The sequence below is a fragment of the Macadamia integrifolia genome, chromosome 2, assembly GCF_013358625.1.
Source record: "Macadamia integrifolia cultivar HAES 741 chromosome 2, SCU_Mint_v3, whole genome shotgun sequence".
Lineage (NCBI taxonomy): Eukaryota > Viridiplantae > Streptophyta > Magnoliopsida > Proteales > Proteaceae > Macadamia > Macadamia integrifolia.
The window spans coordinates 5,249,022-5,255,443 of NC_056558.1; positions in this window are offsets into that span (position 1 = coordinate 5,249,022).

Consider the following 6,422-nt stretch of genomic DNA (forward strand, 5'->3'; position numbering starts at 1 on the left):
TGATATTTCTCTGTTCCACTCTTCTAGCCTTTTGAAGAATTGAAAGTACTCTTCGTCCCCTCCAGCTGGTTCCATCTATGCTCTGAGGGTTGTTTGTCTCTATACTTTATTGAGTCACTACTCAAAGCATAACCCAGATATTAGTCAAGTCAATAAAGTGATGGTAACAACTTAAATTATAGGGAGATGATGAAATATTATTGGGCAGGAATTGGAAATAATTTTGAGCACCATTCTCTAAAGCTTAAGTTGAATCTATCTTTGCCGAAGATAAACACAATAGAATAAGTAATTTAGTAATGTTGCCAATAGAGATTGGGAATTGCAGTAATTAAGTAAGCTCGAGGTCTTCAGAGTAGGAGGAAATCAAAATCTGAAAGGAGACTTGCCAACAGAGATTGGGAATTGCAGTAATTTAGTAATGTGATGACGGGTTTCCAACCAAGCCTCGCCATCGTGTTGGGGGTAGGCGGTTCGCAGCCACCGTAGACGCCATCATCGGGAGGGGTTGCAGCCGCTGATCTGAAAAGGGTGGTCAATCTTCTTCTCCAACGTTCTTCTTCTCCAACTCAGTAACTCGCGTGACCCATTATGGATTGCGTTATGAGTTAGGTTTTCTTCTTCAATCAATTTTGGGAATAAAACCTTTAAGAGCAATTTCGATACACCTTTATTTTTAAGGGTAAAATAGTATTGAGAAAAAATATGAACTGCTGATGTCAACATTCTTGGTATATTATGTAACGTTAACTAACGACAGGGGGTCCGAGTCTAATTTGGTAAAAGAGAGGGAGTGTCCTTCTAATATTGGCATTCTCCATGTGGTGGCATTGTAAATTACCCTTAAAATAAATTATAGTAGCTGACATCAGCATATAAGATATATTTCTTAATGGAGACTGACGGTAAGATATATTGCTCCTTCAAGGATGTGATAGTATTAATGACATCCCCCAAGAACACTTCCTGGAGCTGCACTCCACATACTTGATTTGAGCGTGACCAATGTAAGAAATTTGCCATATTCAATATCCGGTCTTGTCAACCTTCGTTCTTTGTGCTTAAGGGAGTGTTTCGAGCTACGAGCATTACCGCCTGAAATTGGAATGCTAGTTCAGCTCATATCGTTAGACTTGTCCGTTTGCATTGGCTTAAGAAAGCTACCTGAGGAGATGAAAGAGTTGAAGAATTTAAGGAATCTAAATATCGATTGTACTGAAAAGATTAAGAGGATACCAGATGGGGTATTATCTGGATTGCATAAGCTACAGAAGTTGCCTACTTACCGAAGCGGGCTAAAATTGAGCACCAATGGGGCAATGGAATTGTCCAAATTGACTCCCTTGACTTATATTAACATTGAAAAGGTCAAAATAAAAAAATGTGAGGGTTTCTCATTGGTTGGAGCCATTATTAGACAAAGATCTGGCTTACGGTACGTTACATCTAAGGAATTGTGTTATTGATCCTTCAGCTATGTCGGTGGTGAGTCTCTGCTGATGACAATGCCGAAGGTGAAGGTTCACTTCAGGCTTTTGTATCATATTTTTTTTTCTAATTTTTTCTTTTAATAAAATTTGACCTTCTACGGAAAAAAAAAAAAGCATCTAACTAGCTAAGGCTTATATATTATGAGGCCAAAAGTCAGAGCCTTCAAGTTTAGGTTTGTATCCAATGTTGGAACCAGCCTAACAAGTTCCCACTATTTGACATGCTGGGTTTCCAAATAGCTGACACTCAAAAATTGGTGCCATGGAAATGATGGAGAAGGTTAATCATTTTATTAATTACACTTGAATATCCAATATGTGGGTTATACTTTTTTCCTCATCCATTAAAGTAAATGCAGACTTGAAGTGACATGGTCTGTTTTACGTAGGGTGGAATTGGGCGGCCCAGCCAGTACAACTCATGTTTGGGTAGGCTTGGGCTGGGCTGGGAATTTTGGTCCAGGCCCAAGCCATTTATTTGGTGTATTTAGTACTATTTTCAAGTATATCATATCATATCATACTGATGTTTTGTTTGTATATTTTTCACTAGTTGAAAATATCATTAATGAAACCGAAATCTTAGAAACTTAGATTTAATAAATAGAAGAATAATAATAAAAACAAAGACCTCCTCTCTCTCTTCTTTATCTCTTTTGTGGGTTGTTTTCCATAGTCTTCAAGTGGATTAGGAGTACTTATTCCTTATATCTACTCATGATATCATTGAATATGGGCCATCTAGCAATCAAGTATGATTTTCTACACTTTAATAGGTAATTCTTTTATGCATAAAAAATGTCAAATTACTTATACCAGAGAAGTAGATATTTATAATATATCTACTATTTCCTGTTATGCAAACTCATACTGTTATTTATTAAGTTCTATCTTGTCTTGATTTTTTTCCTTTTTGGTAAGACTTGATCTTTGGGTTTGCTGTTTTATAAGATGATTTTTGCTTGTGCAACTACAGAATTCGAAACTGATCAGCTGACCTTGGGAATCGGATTGTGCAAATTGAAGTTGCAGTTCTTGGCAGCCGAGAATGTCACTAGAAAATAAATTTGGAAGAATGAGAGAGGAATGTGTCAAATGTACTAATATCTTTGCTTGATTGATAAAAGTATGAATGTGGTCTTGGGACACCAAGGTTTTGAAAAGTCAAGAGAATAAAGTGAAGCTAGGTATATTTGCAGGTGAATTGATAAGTAGAAGATGTTTTACTAGAAGTTTTTCATTGATCTGATCAAGAGCTGAGTAAGAGCTAGGCTTCTCAGTGTGTTCTGTTTTTGTTTTAGAAATATAATTTGGCAGATCCTAGTTGTTTCCAAGTGTTGGTTTACTCTATCATGTTTTATATTTGGGAAAACTCATTTGAATGATCCAATCATGATACACTTGTTTAGGTTGCTTATCTCACTCTATTGCATGAAACGATGATGTGATTATTCTGACGATTGTATAGATAGTAAATTCCTTCAATTCATACGTAATATTTCATATTCTAATTCGATCAAACACCCTCTAATGTATTAACATTCATCTTCGTGTATACCCATGTATGTCTATGGTACTTCAGTCACTATTATGCACTCTTCCATAATCCTAAATTTTATACCATTATTTTTCTGTTTCATATTCTAACTCAATCAAATACCCTCTAATGTATTAATATTCATCTTTGTGTATATATATATATATATATATATGGCAGTCCAATCACTATTATACACTCTACCATAATCCTGAGTTTTATACCACTATTTTGCCATTTGACAAATTCTGATTAGTGGATAGCTCTGCTTGAAGAGCAAGTGCCAAGGGTATGAATATATGGTATAAGGATCGAATCATGACATATGTGTTCTCCCACCCCTTTTTCTCTAGTGTGTGTGAATAAAGTTCCTTTGCACAGTTCTTAAAAATGGGAAAAAAAAAAAGAAGCATTTTTGATTGGATTGAAATTATACAGGTTTTCGGGCCACCTTGATAAGCTTATCAAGGCGTGCTGTTGGGACTGTTTGCCCTATATATTTATGCACATGAAATATATTGTAATATTTAAAGGAAATAATTATTTTTATTTAACACTAAGAGGAATCAACCAATTAAGTCAAGTCAGGTTTTAGAAAAGTTTAAGATGAAAGAATGGTAGGCCCGATGTCTGGCCCTAGAGCAGGCTTGGGCCAGACCCGGGACTTATGAGAAACCCTTAGGTCCAATGTTAAACCCAAACAGCCCCTACCCAACTTAATAAATTGCCACCAACTAGTCTTGGGACATTTTGGCGTGTTGGGCATAGCCTAACTTAATATTTGAGAGATTTTTCGATCATTTATTTATATAAATTTGCGTCTAAAAATTTCGAATTGTGATTTTTCCCGTTGTAGGCTTTTGCTTTTTTTGGTTTTTGGCCTAAACCCCTTTTCTTCTTCTCTCACTCTAAGAAATTGTTAATAAAAAGGAAAAGTGGGAGGTGGGAGGTGGGAGGTGGGAGGTGGGAGGTGGGAGTGGGGGGTGGCGAAGAGGAAGGAAAGAAAGAGATCGAAAAAATGTATACCAATCAAAGCCTCTAAATCAGAAATGAGATTTTACGTCTATTTTTCATGCCAATAGATTTACTTTTGCAACAACAATTTATTCTCATGTCCAATTGCTCCATAACTCTTGATAAATTTCTGCTTGATCTGTAGTCAAAACATTAATTGTCGGATTTTTGGGATATAAGAGGAGCCATATCACAATGCTAACAGAGGGTTGAGGCCAACAACTAACAGAGGGTTGAGGCCAACAACTGAACAGGTATACATCAGTGAATCTAATTCAAACCCATTTCAACCCCCCTTAAATACCTTAAAACTTTCATAATCATAGAATTTTGAAAATGTACAAGTGTGGTGTGCACATAAAGAATTGAACATGAATTGGAAAACTTGGATAAAGAGCTAGATCCTTCTCATTACAACTTCCATCTAGACAATCAATCCAATACCTTGAGGCATGTAGCCCCCTCAACATGTTATGTATGTGTTTGTATCTGTATCTATTTGAAGGAAGGCATTGACGCGAATCCTTTTCAATATAACTTCCATCTAATCAAACTTCCGTCTAATCAGACCCTGGCATGCAACCCGACACATTGAGGGCTAAAGTGTTATCTCCGTGTCTGAACGAAGGAAAGTCATCAGAGGTAAAAATAAGGTGGATTTGTTTTTTTTTAAAAGTAAACCTAATGATTTTTCCACCAAAAAAGACAAAAACCTAATCAGTCGAATCTGTGGAGAGTGATTCCATGTATACTCCTGGTTCTTAAGTGATAGAGAAATCCCAGCGACCGAGAGGCGTGCGCATCTCCAGGTAAACGAGTAATCTCTGACCGTGTTATGTGAGACGATGTTAATCAACGATCCTGAACGAGGGTGGTTGTTTCAGTAAGCATATGATATCACGTGAAAGTTGGGAGATGTGATCAATCATATTGTTGACATGACCTTAACACGTGTGTCGGAGAACAACTCAGCTAGGGCTCCAGTCAGCGTGGAAGAGCTGGCTTTTCTGCCTGTGTAGTTCGTTGAATTCTCGAGTTTTGGCTATTAACCAGAAAACAGCTTCTTCATATGCGTCATCTCTCGTCTTCTTCTTTCCATTTGTGTTAGTTTTTCATTTCTCTGTCTCTATTAATGGCTCCTGGTGACTTCGAGTTTCTATCGCTGCCTCCATGGCTGAGAGGGAGTAGAAGATGAAAACTGACTTCACTCTTATGCGGTGGAATTCTTAGAGCTTGGACACCTGTAAGTTTTTTCAAAATTTCTGATTTCCCCTAATTTCTATTTTTTCTTCTATGATGAACTTTTCGGTTTCAAATTTTAATCAGAATTGGTAATTTGTTTCGTTTTCATTTCTCTTTCCCCAAAGGATTAGTGGGCACTTTTCTGGTTTGGCTGTATTATTAGCCAGTGAGGATCAGAGAGAGAGAGAGTCCTCAGAAAAGCTATCTCATTTCATATTTTGATGATATTGGCTTCCAATCTGTGGACGAACTCTTGAGCATATATTTGATCTTTCTTACGAATCTGTTCGACCATTGTCTACTCCAATTGAACCTAGTCTAATCCATTCTATCTTGAAGAATGATATCTGCAAATTTCGGGTTAACCAGGATGCTGCGCATCACAACAGAAATGGGATATGTATAACTGATAGTGGTTGTGGACCCCATAATATTGCAATTGATGATGCCGGTATCTGTGGTGGTATCAGGTTTATCAAGCAACATTTGATTATAGAGAGCCATGCAGTGTTCAGTAGTGTGAGGGGCAAATGCTTGTGTTTGGAAAGGGAAATGGATGTATGAAATAATTTTGGAAACTTCAGGAATACAGCAGCTTGGGTGGGCAACACTTTCGTGTCCCTTCACGGAACATAAGTGTTGGGGATGCTAAAGATTCATATTTAAGATTTCCAATTAGATGGGTTAACATAGTCCAAGGTTTGTTTCCAAAAATCGGTTTAATGGTGTTGACTACAGATGGATTAAACAGAAAGGATCCAATAATGGTAACTGATCTCTATGGAGACATTGGATTCTATTAGCACACCTTAATGGTATGAAATATTTCTTCGCAGGGTTGGTCCTTACCCTCACCCCTATATATAGTTGGTTACAATCAAGGATTAAAGTATCGGTATCGGTCGTCGTATCGGTCGGCCAAAATTAAGATACGTATCGGAGGGTATCGTATCGTATCGGAGATACGCTAAGATACGCTAAAGATACACACATAAATGGATAGAAAACATTTTTTTAAACACTTTTGCATAAAGAATTTGTTAAAAAAAGCTATTGATAACATGTATTATGCATAAACACTAAATTGAGGGTATCGTACTAAGAATTCAAGGTCTATAGTTGTCCCATAAATGTAAAAT